Here is a 19988-nt window from a genome sequence, read left to right as displayed (position 1 = left end):
ACTGAATTATAAAACAGAACAGAGTCACACATTTAGAAAACACACTATGGCTGCTGAACGGGAAAGGTGAGGTGGGGTGATGCATAAAACAAGGGTTTCAAATTAGCTCAGATACCGTTCCATAAACCCAATATGTAATAGACAAGACCTACTCCTTGCTCAGTGAACTGGACTCAACACCCCCTATTCACCGCACAAGAATATATCTGACTCTTAAGAATCTTAAAACCTATGGATTGATATCACTCTGAAAGTGAGTCAAGTGGGTATAACGCGACATAAACACAGCAGTGAAAAGCAGCTAAACCCCATTATAAAAATAAATTACTTTAAAAAACCCATGAAACAAAGACAGTGAAAGAGAAATTCTTACAAAATTCGTTCAGGGGCTGTGATGCAACCTGAATTGACCATATGTAGACACACAGCTGGATGAGACATAAGGGTGGACACTCTTGGGGCTGAGTCGTTTGGTAAGGTTCGCTGAGCAAACACAGACCCTTTAAAGAAATACTGCGTGGTACCCATCCCATGGGTCCCAAATCTCCAGGTTCAAGGACCTCTTCCTACATCGAAAACATGCATGAGAAACCCAGAAGTTGGTACACCGTGTGACCGGGAAAGGTTTCTAAAACGCACCTCATTTCTCATCTCCTTGTGCTCGGGGTGGCCATTACAGCCGCTTTACTAGCAATCTCCCTCCTTGGAGAATCAGCAGCACCTTTAACCTCCTGTTCCGTACAGGTTGCAATTTGTCCTGAGGATGAACAGAAGGAGGGGGAACCAATGAGAGACTAGCTCTAGGTGTTGGGACAGGCACAGCTCACTCTATTTTCCCATCAGGAGGAAGAATTAACCACAGGCTCAGCCTGCCCCCCCGGAACCAGAATAGGGCCTGAAGCAGTCCTGCGCTTTTGCGGCCAGCTCCCAAAAAACCGAGTGGAAAAACGGAGCTCAGGGGCACTGCAATTCACAAACCTGCAGAGTTATAAATGATAACTCTCATCCCCAAATATATTGAGGGAAGGCAACGAAGAGGATTTGAAAGCAAGGCAGAATTGCAGGAAACAGATTTGAGGAGGTACATTCGAATCCCCTTTAAAGCACATGAAAAGCCGCAAAACGTCGACAATGTTGCCCTTGGCCAAAAAGGGCGTATGCGTTTTTTCCTGAATAAATTCAGGAAAAAACGCATACGCCCTTTTTGGCCAACCAAGCCACCTGGAAAGGCAAATCAGCGCTACAAAGAAGTCTCGTTTCCCATCGGTCAAAATGGTCATGCTGAAAAAAGTGTCAAAACCAGAAATGCAGGACAGGCCATGGAGAAATGGGAGCCTTGCTACGCTGATGGGCGGGATGTAAATTGCCAACAGCCACTCTGGAGAAGTGTACGGTGTGTCCTGAAATATCTAAAAAACACAGCTTAGAGAGAATAGGGCACTTCCATTCATGGGCGTATAAATTGGGAAAACTAAAAAGCAGCAAGACAGAGGCAACCCGAAGATTAGGGCTGCTCTGTTGACAACAACCTCCACTTTATTACACCTTAAATATCCCAGGAAAGACAAAAATGGATAAAGAAGTTGTGGTCCGTATGTACAATGGAATATCACTCAGCCATGAAATCAATCTTATAATGCTAGTAGCAGCATGATGAATGGATTTAGGTACGACGATTCTAAGTGAAATAAGTCACACAGAAAAAGACACTTATCACAATCTAACACTTATAGAGGGAATGTTAAAATCCCTACACTTGAACTGAATTACAAAACAGAACAGAGTCACACATTTAGAAAACACACTATGGCTGCTGAACGGGAAAGGTGAGGTGGGGTGATGCATAAAACAAGGGTTTCAAATTAGCTCAGATACCGTTCCATAAACCCAACATGTAATAGACAAGGCCTACTCCTTGCTCAGTGAACTGGACTCAACACCCCCTATTCACCGCACAAGAATATATCTGACTCTTAAGAATTTTAAAACCTATGGATTGATATCTCTCTTAAAGTGAGTCAAGTGGGTATAAAGTGGCATAAACACAGCAGTGAAAAGCAGCTAAACCCCATTATAAAAATAAATTACTTTAAAAAACCCATGAAACAAAGACAGTGAAAGAGAAATTCTTACAAAATTCGTTCAGGGGCTGTGATGCAACCTGAATTGACCATATGTAGACACACAGCTGGATGAGACATAAGGGTGGACACTCTTGGGGCTGAGAGGTTTGGTGAGGTTGGGTGAGCAAACGCAGACCCTTTAAAGTAGTACTGCGTGGTACCCATCCCATGGGTCCCAAATCTCCAGGTTCAAGGGCATCTTCCTACATCGAAAACATGCATGAGAAACGAGAAGTTGGTACACCGTGTGACCGGGAAAGGTTTCTAAAACGCACCTCATTTCTCATCTCCTTGTGCTCGGGGTGGCCATTACAGCCGCTTTACTAGCAATCTCCCTCCTTGGAGAATCAGCAGCACCTTTAACCTCCTGTTCCGTACAGGTTGCAATTTGTCCTGAGGATGAACAGAAGGAGGGGGAACCAATGAGAGACTAGCTCTAGGTGTTGGGACAGGCACAGGTCACTCTATTTTCCCATCAGGAGGAAGAATTAACCACAGGCTCAGCCTGCCCCCCGGGAACCAGAATAGGGTCTGAAGCAATCCTGTGCTTTTGCGACCAGCTCCCAAAAAAGCGAGTGCAAAAACGGAGCTCAGGGGCACTGCAATTCACAAACCTGCAGAGTTATAAATGATAACTCTCATCCCCAAATATATTGAGGGAAGGCAACGAAGAGGATTTGAAAGCAAGGCAGAATTGCAGGAAACAGATTTCAGGAGGTACATTCGAATCGCCTTTAAAGCACATGAAAAGCGGCAAAACGTCGACAATGTTGCCCTTGGCCAAAAAGGGCGTATGCGTTTTTTCCTGAATATATTCAGGAAAAAACGCATACGCCCTTTCTGGCCAACCAAGCCACCTGGAAAGGCAAATCAGCGCTACAAAGAAGTCTCGTTTCCCATCGGTCAAAATGGTCATGCTGAAAAAAGTGTCAAAACCAGAAATGCAGGACAGGCCATGGAGAAATGGGAGCCTTGCTACGCTGATGGGCGGGATGTAAATTGCCAACAGCCACTCTGGAGAAGTGTACGGTGTGTCCTGAAATATCTAAAAAACACAGCTTAGAGAGAATAGGGCACTTCCATTCATGGGCGTATAAATTGGGAAAACTAAAAAGCAGCAAGACAGAGGCAGCCCGAAGATTAGGGCTGCTCTGTTGACAACAACCTCCACTTTATTACACCTTAAATATCCCAGGAAAGAGAAAAATGGATAAAGAAGTGGTGGTCCGTATGTACAATGGAATATCACTCAGCCATGAAATCAATGTTGTAATGCTAGTAGCAGCATGATGAATGGATTTAGGTACGACGATTCTAAGTGAAATAAGTCACACAGAAAAACACACTTATCATAATCTAACACTTATAGAGGGAATGTTAAAATCCCTACACTTGAACTGAATTATAAAACAGAACAGAGTCACACATTTAGAAAACACACTATGGCTGCTGAACGGGAAAGGTGAGGTGGGGTGATGCATAAAACAAGGGTTTCAAATTAGCTCAGATACCGTTCCATAAACCCAATATGTAATAGACAAGACCTACTCCTTGCTCAGTGAACTGGACTCAACACCCCCTATTCACCGCACAAGAATATATCTGACTCTTAAGAATCTTAAAACCTATGGATTGATATCACTCTGAAAGTGAGTCAAGTGGGTATAACGCGACATAAACACAGCAGTGAAAAGCAGCTAAACCCCATTATAAAAATAAATTACTTTAAAAAACCCATGAAACAAAGACAGTGAAAGAGAAATTCTTACAAAATTCGTTCAGGGGCTGTGATGCAACCTGAATTGACCATATGTAGACACACAGCTGGATGAGACATAAGGGTGGACACTCTTGGGGCTGAGTCGTTTGGTAAGGTTCGCTGAGCAAACACAGACCCTTTAAAGAAATACTGCGTGGTACCCATCCCATGGGTCCCAAATCTCCAGGTTCAAGGACCTCTTCCTACATCGAAAACATGCATGAGAAACCCAGAAGTTGGTACACCGTGTGACCGGGAAAGGTTTCTAAAACGCACCTCATTTCTCATCTCCTTGTGCTCGGGGTGGCCATTACAGCCGCTTTACTAGCAATCTCCCTCCTTGGAGAATCAGCAGCACCTTTAACCTCCTGTTCCGTACAGGTTGCAATTTGTCCTGAGGATGAACAGAAGGAGGGGGAACCAATGAGAGACTAGCTCTAGGTGTTGGGACAGGCACAGCTCACTCTATTTTCCCATCAGGAGGAAGAATTAACCACAGGCTCAGCCTGCCCCCCCGGAACCAGAATAGGGCCTGAAGCAGTCCTGCGCTTTTGCGGCCAGCTCCCAAAAAACCGAGTGGAAAAACGGAGCTCAGGGGCACTGCAATTCACAAACCTGCAGAGTTATAAATGATAACTCTCATCCCCAAATATATTGAGGGAAGGCAACGAAGAGGATTTGAAAGCAAGGCAGAATTGCAGGAAACAGATTTGAGGAGGTACATTCGAATCCCCTTTAAAGCACATGAAAAGCCGCAAAACGTCGACAATGTTGCCCTTGGCCAAAAAGGGCGTATGCGTTTTTTCCTGAATAAATTCAGGAAAAAACGCATACGCCCTTTTTGGCCAACCAAGCCACCTGGAAAGGCAAATCAGCGCTACAAAGAAGTCTCGTTTCCCATCGGTCAAAATGGTCATGCTGAAAAAAGTGTCAAAACCAGAAATGCAGGACAGGCCATGGAGAAATGGGAGCCTTGCTACGCTGATGGGCGGGATGTAAATTGCCAACAGCCACTCTGGAGAAGTGTACGGTGTGTCCTGAAATATCTAAAAAACACAGCTTAGAGAGAATAGGGCCCTTCCATTCATGGGCGTATAAATTGGGAAAACTAAAAAGCAGCAAGACAGAGGCACCCCGAAGATTAGGGCTGCTCTGTTGACAACAACCTCCACTTTATTACACCTTAAATATCCCAGGAAAGAGAAAAATGGATAAAGAAGTTGTGGTCCGTATGTACAATGGAATATCACTCAGCCATGAAATCAATCTTATAATGCTAGAAGCAGCATGATGAATGGATTTAGGTACGACGATTCTAAGTGAAATAAGTCACACAGAAAAAGACACTTATCACAATCTAACACTTATAGAGGGAATGTTAAAATCCCTACACTTGAACTGAATTACAAAACAGAACAGAGTCACACATTTAGAAAACACACTATGGCTGCTGAACGGGAAAGGTGAGGTGGGGTGATGCATAAAACAAGGGTTTCAAATTAGCTCAGATACCGTTCCATAAACCCAACAAGTAATAGACAAGGCCTACTCCTTGCTCAGTGAACTGGACTCAACACCCCCTATTCACCGCACAAGAATATATCTGACTCTTAAGAATTTTAAAACCTATGGATTGATATCTCTCTTAAAGTGAGTCAAGTGGGTATAAAGTGGCATAAACACAGCAGTGAAAAGCAGCTAAACCCCATTATAAAAATAAATTACTTTAAAAAACCCATGAAACAAAGACAGTGAAAGAGAAATTCTTACAAAATTCGTTCAGGGGCTGTGATGCAACCTGAATTGACCATATGTAGACACACAGCTGGATGAGACATAAGGGTGGACACTCTTGGGGCTGAGAGGTTTGGTGAGGTTGGGTGAGCAAACGCAGACCCTTTAAAGTAGTACTGCGTGGTACCCATCCCATGGGTCCCAAATCTCCAGGTTCAAGGGCATCTTCCTACATCGAAAACATGCATGAGAAACCCAGAAGTTGGTACACCGTGTGACCGGGAAAGGTTTCTAAAACGCACCTCATTTCTCATCTCCTTGTGCTCGGGGTGGCCATTACAGCCGCTTTACTAGCAATCTCCCTCCTTGGAGAATCAGCAGCACCTTTAAACTCCTGTTCCATACAGGTTGCAATTTGTCCTGAGGATGAACAGAAGGAGGGGGAACCAATGAGAGACTAGCTCTAGGTGTTGGGACAGGCACAGGTCACTCTATTTTCCCATCAGGAGGAAGAATTAACCACAGGCTCAGCCTGCCCCCCCGGAACCAGAATAGGGCCTGAAGCAATCCTGCGCTTTTGCGGCCAGCTCCCAAAAAAGCGAGTGCAAAAACGGAGCTCAGGGGCACTGCAATTCACAAACCTGCAGAGTTATAAATGATAACTCTCATCCCCAAATATATTGAGGGAAGGCAACGAAGAGGATTTGAAAGCAAGGCAGAATTGCAGGAAACAGATTTCAGGAGGTACATTCGAATCGCCTTTAAAGCACATGAAAAGCGGCAAAACGTCGACAATGTTGCCCTTGGCCAAAAAGGGCGTATGCGTTTTTTCCTGAATATATTCAGGAAAAAACGCATACGCCCTTTTTGGCCAACCAAGCCACCTGGAAAGGCAAATCAGCGCTACAAAGAAGTCTCGTTTCCCATCGGTCAAAATGGTCATGCTGAAAAAAGTGTCAAAACCAGAAATGCAGGACAGGCCATGGAGAAATGGGAGCCTTGCTACGCTGATGGGCGGGATGTAAATTGCCAACAGCCACTCTGGAGAAGTGTACGGTGTGTCCTGAAATATCTAAAAAACACAGCTTAGAGAGAATAGGGCACTTCCATTCATGGGCGTATAAATTGGGAAAACTAAAAAGCAGCAAGACAGAGGCACCCCGAAGATTAGGGCTGCTCTGTTGACAGCAACCTCCACTTTATTACACCTTAAATATCCCAGGAAAGAGAAAAATGCATAAAGAAGTGGTGGTCCGTATGTACAATGGAATATCACTCAGCCATGAAATCAATGTTGTAATGCTAGTAGCAGCATGATGAATGGATTTAGGTACGACGATTCTAAGTGAAATAAGTCACACAGAAAAGGACACTTATCATAATCTAACATTTATAGAGGGAATGTTAAAATCCCTACACTTCAACTGAATTACAAAACAGAACAGAGTCACATATTTAGAATACACACTATGGCTGCTGAACGGGAAACGGGAGGCGGGGTGATGCATAAAACAAGGGTTTCAAATTAGCTCAGATACCGTTCCATAAACCCCACATGTAATACACAAGGCCTACTCCTTGCTCAGTGAACTGGACTCAACACCCCCTATTCACCGCACAAGAATATATCTGACTAGTTAGAATCTTAAAACCTATGTATTGATATCTCTCTGTAAGTGATTCAGGTGGGTGTAAAGCGGCATTAACACAGCAGTGAAAAGCAGCTAAACCCCATTATAAAAATAAATTACTTTTAAAAACCCATGAAACAAAGACAGTGAAAGAGAAATTCTTACAAAATTCGTTCAGGGGCTGTGATGCAACCTGAATTGACCATATGTAGACACACAGCTGGATGAGACATAAGGGTGGACACTCTTGGGGCTGAGAGCTTTGGTGAGGTTGGGTGAGCAAACACAGACCCTTTAAAGTAATACTGAGTGGTACCCATCCCATGGGTCCCAAATCTCCAGGTTCAAGGGCATCTTCCTACATCGAAAACATGCATGAGAAACCCAGAAGTTGGTACACCGGGTGACCGGGAAAGGTTTCTAAAACGCACCTCATTTCTCATCTCCTTGTGCTCGGGGTGGCCATTACAGCCGCTTTACTAGCAATCTCCCTCCTTGGAGAAACAGCAGCACCTTTAACCTCCTGTTCCGTACAGGTTGCAATTTGTCCTGAGGAGGAACAGAAGGAGGGGGAACCAATGAGAGACTAGCTCTAGGTGTTGGGACAGGCACAGGTCACTCTATTTTCCCATCAGGAGGAAGAATTAACCACAGGCTGAACCTGCCCCCCCCCCCCGAACCAGAATAAGGCCTGAAGCAATCCTGCGCTTTTGCGGCCAGTTCCCAAAAAAGCGAGTGGAAAAACGGAGCTCCTGGGAACTGCAATTCACAAACCTGCAGAGTTATAAATGATAACTCTCATCCCCAAATATATTGAGGGAAGGCAACGAAGAGGATTTGAAAGCAAGGCAGAATTGCAGGAAACAGATTTCAGGAGGTACATTCGAATCGCCTTTAAAGCACATGAAAAGCGGCAAAACGTCGACAATGTTGCCCTTGGCCAAAAAGGGCGAATGCGTTTTTTCCTGAATATATTCAGGAAAAAACGCATACGCCCTTTTTGGCCAACCAAGCCACCTGGAAAGGCAAATCAGCGCTACAAAGAAGTCTCGTTTCCCATCGGTCAAAATGGTCATGCTGAAAAAAGTGTCAAAACCAGAAATGCAGGACAGGCCATGGAGAAATGGGAGCCTTGCTACGCTGATGGGCGGGATGTAAATTGCCAACAGCCACTCTGGAGAAGTGTACGGTGTGTCCTGAAATATCTAAAAAACACAGCTTAGAGAGAATAGGGCACTTCCATTCATGGGCGTATAAATTGGGAAAACTAAAAAGCAGCAAGACAGAGGCAACCCGAAGATTAGGGCTGCTCTGTTGACAACAACCTCCACTTTATTACACCTTAAATATCCCAGGAAAGACAAAAATGGATAAAGAAGTTGTGGTCCGTATGTACAATGGAATATCACTCAGCCATGAAATCAATCTTATAATGCTAGTAGCAGCATGATGAATGGATTTAGGTACGACGATTCTAAGTGAAATAAGTCACACAGAAAAAGACACTTATCACAATCTAACACTTATAGAGGGAATGTTAAAATCCCTACACTTGAACTGAATTACAAAACAGAACAGAGTCACACATTTAGAAAACACACTATGGCTGCTGAACGGGAAAGGGGAGGTGGGGTGATGCATAAAACAAGGGTTTCAAATTAGCTCAGATACCGTTCCATAAACCCAACATGTAATAGACAAGACCTACTCATTGCTCAGTGAACTGGACTCAACACCCCCTATTCACCGCACAAGAATATATCTGACTCTTAAGAATTTTAAAACCTATGGATTGATATCTCTCTTAAAGTGAGTCAAGTGGGTATAAAGTGGCATAAACACAGCAGTGAAAAGCAGCTAAACCCCATTATAAAAATAAATTACTTTAAAAAACCCATGAAACAAAGACAGTGAAAGAGAAATTCTTACAAAATTCGTTCAGGGGCTGTGATGCAACCTGAATTGACCATATGTAGACACACAGCTGGATGAGACATAAGGGTGGACACTCTTGGGGCTGAGAGGTTTGGTGAGGTTGGGTGAGCAAACGCAGACCCTTTAAAGTAGTACTGCATGGTACCCATCCCATGGGTCCCAAATCTCCAGTTTCAAGGGCCTCTTCCTACATCGAAAACATGCATGAGAAACCCAGAAGTTGGTACACCGTGTGACCGGGAAAGGTTTCTAAAACGCACCTCATTTCTCATCTCCTTGTGCTCGGGGTGGCCATTACTGCCGCTTTACTAGCAATCTCCCTCCTTGGAGAATCAGCAGCACCTTTAACCTCCTGTTCCGTACAGGTTGCAATTTGTCCTGAGGATGAACAGAAGGAGGGGGAACCAATGAGAGACTAGCTCTAGGTGTTGGGACAGGCACAGGTCACTCTATTTTCCCATCAGGAGGAAGAATTAACCACAGACTCAGCCTGCCCCCCCGGAACCAGAATAGGGCCTGAAGCAGTCCTGAGCTTTTGCGGCCAGCTCCCAAAAAAGCGAGTGGAAAAACGGAGCTCAGGGGCACTGCAATTCACAAACCTGCAGAGTTATAAATGATAACTCTCATCCCCAAATGTATTGAGGGAAGGCAACGAAGAGGATTTGAAAGCAAGGCAGAATTGCAGGAAACAGATTTGAGGAGGTACATTCGAATCCCCTTTAAAGCATATGAAAAGCCGCAAAACGTCGACAATGTTGCCCTTGGCCAAAAAGGGCGTATGCGTTTTTTCCTGAATAAATTCAGGAAAAAACGCATACGCCCTTTTTGGCCAACCAAGCAACCTGGAAAGGCAAATCAGCGCTACAAAGAAGTCTCGTTTCCCATCGGTCAAAATGGTCATGCTGAAAAAAGTGTCAAAACCAGAAATGCAGGACAGGCCATGGAGAAATGGGAGCCTTGCTACGCTGATGGGCGGGATGTAAATTGCCAACAGCCACTCTGGAGAAGTGTACGGTGTGTCCTGAAATATCTAAAAAACACAGCTTAGAGAGAATAGGGCCCTTCCATTCATGGGCGTATAAATTGGGAAAACTAAAAAGCAGCAAGACAGAGGCACCCCGAAGATTAGGGCTGCTCTGTTGACAACAACCTCCACTTTATTACACCTTAAATATCCCAGGAAAGAGAAAAATGGATAAAGAAGTTGTGGTCCGTATGTACAATGGAATATCACTCAGCCATGAAATCAATCTTATAATGCTAGAAGCAGCATGATGAATGGATTTAGGTACGACGATTCTAAGTGAAATAAGTCACACAGAAAAAGACACTTATCACAATCTAACACTTATAGAGGGAATGTTAAAATCCCTACACTTGAACTGAATTACAAAACAGAACAGAGTCACACATTTAGAAAACACACTATGGCTGCTGAACGGGAAAGGCGAGGTGGGGTGATGCATAAAACAAGGGTTTCAAATTAGCTCAGATACCGTTCCATAAACCCAACATGTAATAGACAAGGCCTACTCCTTGCTCAGTGAACTGGACTCAACACCCCCTATTCACCGCACAAGAATATATCTGACTCTTAAGAATTTTAAAACCTATGGATTGATATCTCTCTTAAAGTGAGTCAAGTGGGTATAAAGTGGCATAAACACAGCAGTGAAAAGCAGCTAAACCCCATTATAAAAATAAATTACTTTAAAAAACCCATGAAACAAAGACAGTGAAAGAGAAATTCTTACAAAATTCGTTCAGGGGCTGTGATGCAACCTGAATTGACCATATGTAGACACACAGCTGGATGAGACATAAGGGTGGACACTCTTGGGGCTGAGAGGTTTGGTGAGGTTGGGTGAGCAAACGCAGACCCTTTAAAGTAGTACTGCGTGGTACCCATCCCATGGGTCCCAAATCTCCATGTTCAAGGGCATCTTCCTACATCGAAAACATGCATGAGAAACCCAGAAGTTGGTACACCGTGTGACCGGGAAAGGTTTCTAAAACGCACCTCATTTCTCATCTCCTTGTGCTCGGGGTGGCCATTACAGCCGCTTTACTAGCAATCTCCCTCCTTGGAGAATCAGCAGCACCTTTAAACTCCTGTTCCATACAGGTTGCAATTTGTCCTGAGGATGAACAGAAGGAGGGGGAACCAATGAGAGACTAGCTCTAGGTGTTGGGACAGGCACAGGTCACTCTATTTTCCCATCAGGAGGAAGAATTAACCACAGGCTCAGCCTGCCCCCCGGGAACCAGAATAGGGTCTGAAGCAATCCTGCGCTTTTGCGACCAGCTCCCAAAAAAGCGAGTGCAAAAACGGAGCTCAGGGGCACTGCAATTCACAAACCTGCAGAGTTATAAATGATAACTCTCATCCCCAAATATATTGAGGGAAGGCAACGAAGAGGATTTGAAAGCAAGGCAGAATTGCAGGAAACAGATTTCAGGAGGTACATTCGAATCGCCTTTAAAGCACATGAAAAGCGGCAAAACGTCGACAATGTTGCCCTTGGCCAAAAAGGGCGTATGCGTTTTTTCCTGAATAGATTCAGGAAAAAACGCATACGCCCTTTCTGGCCAACCAAGCCACCTGGAAAGGCAAATCAGCGCTACAAAGAAGTCTCGTTTCCCATCGGTCAAAATGGTCATGCTGAAAAAAGTGTCAAAACCAGAAATGCAGGACAGGCCATGGAGAAATGGGAGCCTTGCTACGCTGATGGGCGGGATGTAAATTGCCAACAGCCACTCTGGAGAAGTGTACGGTGTGTCCTGAAATATCTAAAAAACACAGCTTAGAGAGAATAGGGCACTTCCATTCATGGGCGTATAAATTGGGAAAACTAAAAAGCAGCAAGACAGAGGCACCCCGAAGATTAGGGCTGCTCTGTTGACAACAACCTCCACTTTATTACACCTTAAATATCCCAGGAAAGACAAAAATGGATAAAGAAGTGGTGGTCCGTATGTACAATGGAATATCACTCAGCCATGAAATCAATGTTGTAATGCTAGTAGCAGCATGATGAATGGATTTAGGTACGACGATTCTAAGTGAAATAAGTCACACAGAAAAACACACTTATCATAATCTAACACTTATAGAGGGAATGTTAAAATCCCTACACTTGAACTGAATTATAAAACAGAACAGAGTCACACATTTAGAAAACACACTATGGCTGCTGAACGGGAAAGGTGAGGTGGGGTGATGCATAAAACAAGGGTTTCAAATTAGCTCAGATACCGTTCCATAAACCCAATATGTAATAGACAAGACCTACTCCTTGCTCAGTGAACTGGACTCAAAACCCCCTATTCACCGCACAAGAATATATCTGACTCTTAAGAATCTTAAAACCTATGGATTGATATCACTCTGAAAGTGAGTCAAGTGGGTATAACGCGACATAAACACAGCAGTGAAAAGCAGCTAAACCCCATTATAAAAATAAATTACTTTTAAAAACCCATGAAACAAAGACAGTGAAAGAGAAATTCTTACAAAATTCGTTCAGGGGCTGTGATGCAACCTGAATTGACCATATGTAGACACACAGCTGGATGAGACATAAGGGTGGACACTCTTGGGGCTGAGAGGTTTGGTGAGGTTGGGTGAGCAAACACAGACCCTTTAAAGTAATACTGAGTGGTACCCATCCCATGGGTCCCAAATCTCCAGGTTCAAGGGCATCTTCCTACATCGAAAACATGCATGAGAAACCCAGAAGTTGGTACACCGGGTGACCGGGAAAGGTTTCTAAAACGCACCTCATTTCTCATCTCCTTGTGCTCGGGGTGGCCATTACAGCCGCTTTACTAGCAATCTCCCTCCTTGGAGAAACAGCAGCACCTTTAACCTCCTGTTCTGTACAGGTTGCAATTTGTCCTGAGGAGGAACAGAACGAGGGGGAACCAATGAGAGACTAGCTCTAGGTGTTGGGACAGGCACAGGTCACTCTATTTTCCCATCAGGAGGAAGAATTAACCACAGGCTGAACCTGCCCCCCCCCCCCCCGAACCAGAATAAGGCCTGAAGCAATCCTGCGCTTTTGCGGCCAGTTCCCAAAAAAGCGAGTGGAAAAACGGAGCTCCTGGGAACTGCAATTCACAAACCTGCAGAGTTATAAATGATAACTCTCATCCCCAAATATATTGAGGGAAGGCAACGAAGAGGATTTGAAAGCAAGGCAGAATTGCAGGAAACAGATTTCAGGAGGTACATTCGAATCGCCTTTAAAGCACATGAAAAGCGGCAAAACGTCGACAATGTTGCCCTTGGCCAAAAAGGGCGAATGCGTTTTTTCCTGAATATATTCAGGAAAAAACGCATACGCCCTTTTTGGCCAACCAAGCCACCTGGAAAGGCAAATCAGCGCTACAAAGAAGTCTCGTTTCCCATCGGTCAAAATGGTCATGCTGAAAAAAGTGTCAAAACCAGAAATGCCGGACAGGCCATGGAGAAATGGGAGCCTTGCTACGCTGATGGGCGGGATGTAAATTGCCAACAGCCACTCTGGAGAAGTGTACGGTGTGTCCTGAAATATCTAAAAAACACAGCTTAGAGAGAATAGGGCACTTCCATTCATGGGCGTATAAATTGGGAAAACTAAAAAGCAGCAAGACAGAGGCAACCCGAAGATTAGGGCTGCTCTGTTGACAACAACCTCCACTTTATTACACCTTAAATATCCCAGGAAAGACAAAAATGGATAAAGAAGTTGTGGTCCGTATGTACAATGGAATATCACTCAGCCATGAAATCAATCTTATAATGCTAGTAGCAGCATGATGAATGGATTTAGGTACGACGATTCTAAGTGAAATAAGTCACACAGAAAAAGACACTTATCACAATCTAACACTTATAGAGGGAATGTTAAAATCCCTACACTTGAACTGAATTACAAAACAGAACAGAGTCACACATTTAGAAAACACACTATGGCTGCTGAACGGGAAAGGGGAGGTGGGGTGATGCATAAAACAAGGGTTTCAAATTAGCTCAGATACCGTTCCATAAACCCAACATGTAATAGACAAGACCTACTCATTGCTCAGTGAACTGGACTCAACACCCCCTATTCACCGCACAAGAATATATCTGACTCTTAAGAATTTTAAAACCTATGGATTGATATCTCTCTTAAAGTGAGTCAAGTGGGTATAAAGTGGCATAAACACAGCAGTGAAAAGCAGCTAAACCCCATTATAAAAATAAATTACTTTAAAAAACCCATGAAACAAAGACAGTGAAAGAGAAATTCTTACAAAATTCGTTCAGGGGCTGTGATGCAACCTGAATTGACCATATGTAGACACACAGCTGGATGAGACATAAGGGTGGACACTCTTGGGGCTGAGAGGTTTGGTGAGGTTGGGTGAGCAAACGCAGACCCTTTAAAGTAATACTGCGTGGTACCCATCCCATGGGTCCCAAATCTCCAGTTTCAAGGGCCTCTTCCTACATTGAAAACATGCATGAGAAACCCAGAAGTTGGTACACCGTGTGACCGGGAAAGGTTTCTAAAACGCACCTCATTTCTCATCTCCTTGTGCTCGGGGTGGCCATTACAGCCGCTTTACTAGCAATCTCCCTCCTTGGAGAATCAGCAGCACCTTTAACCTCCTGTTCCGTACAGGTTGCAATTTGTCCTGAGGATGAACAGAAGGAGGGGGAACCAATGAGAGACTAGCTCTAGGTGTTGGGACAGGCACAGGTCACTCTATTTTCCCATCAGGAGGAAGAATTAACCACAGGCTCAGCCTGCCCCCCGGGAACCAGAATAGGGTCTGAAGCAATCCTGCGCTTTTGCGACCAGCTCCCAAAAAAGCGAGTGCAAAAACGGAGCTCAGGGGCACTGCAATTCACAAACCTGCTGAGTTATAAATGATAACTCTCATCCCCAAATATATTGAGGGAAGGCAACGAAGAGGATTTGAAAGCAAGGCAGAATTGCAGGAAACAGATTTCAGGAGGTACATTCGAATCGCCTTTAAAGCACATGAAAAGCGGCAAAACGTCGACAATGTTGCCCTTGGCCAAAAAGGGCGTATGCGTTTTTTCCTGAATAGATTCAGGAAAAAACGCATACGCCCTTTCTGGCCAACCAAGCCACCTGGAAAGGCAAATCAGCGCTACAAAGAAGTCTCGTTTCCCATCGGTCAAAATGGTCATGCTGAAAAAAGTGTCAAAACCAGAAATGCAGGACAGGCCATGGAGAAATGGGAGCCTTGCTACGCTGATGGGCGGGATGTAAATTGCCAACAGCCACTCTGGAGAAGTGTACGGTGTGTCCTGAAATATCTAAAAAACACAGCTTAGAGAGAATAGGGCCCTTCCATTCATGGGCGTATAAATTGGGAAAACTAAAAAGCAGCAAGACAGAGGCAGCCCGAAGATTAGGGCTGCTCTGTTGACAACAACCTCCACTTTATTACACCTTAAATATCCCAGGAAAGACAAAAATGGATAAAGAAGTGGTGGTCCGTATGTACAATGGAATATCACTCAGCCATGAAATCAATGTTGTAATGCTAGTAGCAGCATGATGAATGGATTTAGGTACGACGATTCTAAGTGAAATAAGTCACACAGAAAAACACACTTATCATAATCTAACACTTATAGAGGGAATGTTAAAATCCCTACACTTGAACTGAATTATAAAACAGAACAGAGTCACACATTTAGAAAACACACTATGGCTGCTGAACGGGAAAGGTGAGGTGGGGTGATGCATAAAACAAGGGTTTCAAATTAGCTCAGATACCGTTCCATAAACCCAATATGTAATAGACAAGACCTACTCCTTGCTCAGTGAACTGGACTCAAAACCCCCTATTCACCGCACAAGAATATATCTGACTCTTAAGAATCTTAAAACCTATGGATTGATATCACTCTGAAAGTGAGTCAAGTGGGTATAACGCGACATAAACACAGCAGTGAAAAGCAGCTAAACCCCATTATAAAAATAAATTACTTTTAAAAACCCATGAAACAAAGACAGTGAAAGAGAAATTCTTACAAAATTCGTTCAGGGGCTGTGATGCAACCTGAATTGACCATATGTAGACACACAGCTGGATGAGACATAAGGGTGGACACTCTTGGGGCTGAGTCGTTTGGTAAGGTTCGCTGAGCAAACACAGACCCTTTAAAGAAATACTGCGTGGTACCCATCCCATGGGTCCCAAATCTCCAGGTTCAAGGACCTCTTCCTACATCGAAAACATGCATGAGAAACCCAGAAGTTGGTACACCGTGTGACCGGGAAAGGTTTCTAAAACGCACCTCATTTCTCATCTCCTTGTGCTCGGGGTGGCCATTACAGCCGCTTTAGTAGCAATCTCCCTCCTTGGAGAATCAGCAGCACCTTTAACCTCCTGTTCCGTACAGGTTGCAATTTGTCCTGAGGATGAACAGAAGGAGGGGGAACCAATGAGAGACTAGCTCTAGGTGTTGGGACAGGCACAGGTCACTCTATTTTCCCATCAGGAGGAAGAATTAACCACAGACTCAGCCTGCCCCCCCGGAACCAGAATAGGGCCTGAAGCAGTCCTGCGCTTTTGCGGCCAGCTCCCAAAAAAGCGAGTGGAAAAACGGAGCTCAGGGGCACTGCAATTCACAAACCTGCAGAGTTATAAATGATAACTCTCATCCCCAAATGTATTGAGGGAAGGCAACGAAGAGGATTTGAAAGCAAGGCAGAATTGCAGGAAACAGATTTGAGGAGGTACATTCGAATCCCCTTTAAAGCACATGAAAAGCCGCAAAACGTCGACAATGTTGCCCTTGGCCAAAAAGGGCGTATGCGTTTTTTCCTGAATAAATTCAGGAAAAAACGCATACGCCCTTTTTGGCCAACCAAGCAACCTGGAAAGGCAAATCAGCGCTACAAAGAAGTCTCGTTTCCCATCGGTCAAAATGGTCATGCTGAAAAAAGTGTCAAAACCAGAAATGCAGGACAGGCCATGGAGAAATGGGAGCCTTGCTACGCTGAAGGGCGGGATGTAAATTGCCAACAGCCACTCTGGAGAAGTGTACGGTGTGTCCTGAAATATCTAAAAAACACAGCTTAGAGAGAATAGGGCCCTTCCATTCATGGGCGTATAAATTGGGAAAACTAAAAAGCAGCAAGACAGAGGCACCCCGAAGATTAGGGCTGCTCTGTTGACAACAACCTCCACTTTATTACACCTTAAATATCCCAGGAAAGAGAAAAATGGATAAAGAAGTTGTGGTCCGTATGTACAATGGAATATCACTCAGCCATGAAATCAATGTTATAATGCTAGAAGCAGCATGATGAATGGATTTAGGTACGACGATTCTAAGTGAAATAAGTCACACAGAAAAAGACACTTATCACAATCTAACACTTATAGAGGGAATGTTAAAATCCCTACACTTGAACTGAATTACAAAACAGAACAGAGTCACACATTTAGAAAACACACTATGGCTGCTGAACGGGAAAGGTGAGGTGGGGTGATGCATAAAACAAGGGTTTCAAATTAGCTCAGATACCGTTCCATAAACCCAACATGTAATAGACAAGGCCTACTCCTTGCTCAGTGAACTGGACTCAACACCCCCTATTCACCGCACAAGAATATATCTGACTCTTAAGAATTTTAAAACCTATGGATTGATATCTCTCTTAAAGTGAGTCAAGTGGGTATAAAGTGGCATAAACACAGCAGTGAAAAGCAGCTAAACCCCATTATAAAAATAAATTACTTTAAAAAACCCATGAAACAAAGACAGTGAAAGAGAAATTCTTACAAAATTCGTTCAGGGGCTGTGATGCAACCTGAATTGACCATATGTAGACACACAGCTGGATGAGACATAAGGGTGGACACTCTTGGGGCTGAGAGGTTTGGTGAGGTTGGGTGAGCAAACGCAGACCCTTTAAAGTAGTACTGCGTGGTACCCATCCCATGGGTCCCAAATCTCCAGTTTCAAGGGCCTCTTCCTACATCGAAAACATGCATGAGAAACCCAGAAGTTGGTACACCGTGAGACCGGGAAAGGTTTCTAAAACGCACCTCATTTCTCATCTCCTTGTGCTCGGGGTGGCCATTACAGCCGCTTTACTAGCAATCTCCCTCCTTGGAGAAACAGCAGCACCTTTAAACTCCTGTTCCATACAGGTTGCAATTTGTCCTGAGGATGAACAGAAGGAGGGGGAACCAATGAGAGACTAGCTCTAGGTGTTGGGACAGGCACAGGTCACTCTATTTTCCCATCAGGAGGAAGAATTAACCACAGGCTCAGCCTGCCCCCCCGGAACCAGAATAGGGCCTGAAGCAATCCTGCGCTTTTGCGGCCAGCTCCCAAAAAAGCGAGTGGAAAAACGGAGCTCAGGGGCACTGCAATTCACAAACCTGCAGAGTTATAAATGATAACTCTCATCCCCAAATATATTGAGGGAAGGCAACGAAGAGGATTTGAAAGCAAGGCAGAATTGCAGGAAACAGATTTCAGGAGGTACATTCGAATCGCCTTTAAAGCACATGAAAAGCCGCAAAACGTCGACAATGTTGCCCTTGGCCAAAAAGGGCGTATGCGTTTTTTCCTGAATATATTCAGGAAAAAACGCATACGCCCTTTTTGGCCAACCAAGCCACCTGGAAAGGCAAATCAGCGCTACAAAGAAGTCTCGTTTCCCATCGGTCAAAATGGTCATGCTGAAAAAAGTGTCAAAACCAGAAATGCAGGACAGGCCATGGAGAAATGGGAGCCTTGCTACGCTGATGGGCTGGATGTAAATTGCCAACAGCCACTCTGGAGAAGTGTACGGTGTGTCCTGAAATATCTAAAAAACACAGCTTAGAGAGAATAGGGCCCTTCCATTCATGGGCGTATAAATTGGGAAAACTAAAAAGCAGCAAGACAGAGGCACCCCGAAGATTAGGGCTGCTCTGTTGACAGCAACCTCCACTTTATTACACCTTAAATATCCCAGGAAAGAGAAAAATGGATAAAGAAGTGGTGGTCCGTATGTACAATGGAATATCATTCAGCCATGAAATCAATGTTATAATGCTAGTAGCAGCATGATGAATGGATTTAGGTACGACGATTCTAAGTGAAATAAGTCACACAGAAAAGGACACTTATCATAATCTAACATTTATAGAGGGAATGTTAAAATCCCTACACTTCAACTGAATTACAAAACAGAACAGAGTCACACATTTAGAATACAAAATATGGCTGCTGAACGGGAAACGGGAGGCGGGGTGATGCATAAAACAAGGGTTTCAAATTAGCTCAGATACCGTTCCATAAACCCCACATGTAATACACAAGGCCTACTCCTTGCTCAGTGAACTGGACTCAACACCCCCTATTCACCGCACAAGAATATATCTGACTAGTTAGAATCTTAAAACCTATGGATTGATATCTCTCTGTAAGTGATTCAAGTGGGTGTAAAGCGGCATAAACACAGCAGTGAAAAGCAGCTAAACCCCATTATAAAAATAAATTACTTTAAAAAACCCATGAAACAAAGACAGTGAAAGAGAAATTCTTACAAAATTCGTTCAGGGGCTGTGATGCAACCTGAATTGACCATATGTAGACACACAGCTGGATGAGACATAAGGGTGGACACTCTTGGGGCTGAGAGCTTTGGTGAGGTTGGGTGAGCAAACACAGACCCTTTAAAGTAATACTGAGTGGTACCCATCCCATGGGTCCCAAATCTCCAGGTTCAAGGGCATCTTCCTACATCGCAAACATGCATGAGAAACCCAGAAGTTGGTACACCGTGTGACCGG

The sequence above is a fragment of the Balaenoptera borealis genome (assembly GCF_965194805.1).
Source record: "Balaenoptera borealis genome assembly, chromosome: 4".
NCBI classification, from domain to species: domain Eukaryota; kingdom Metazoa; phylum Chordata; class Mammalia; order Artiodactyla; family Balaenopteridae; genus Balaenoptera; species Balaenoptera borealis.
This window is presented reverse-complemented; position numbering follows the sequence as displayed.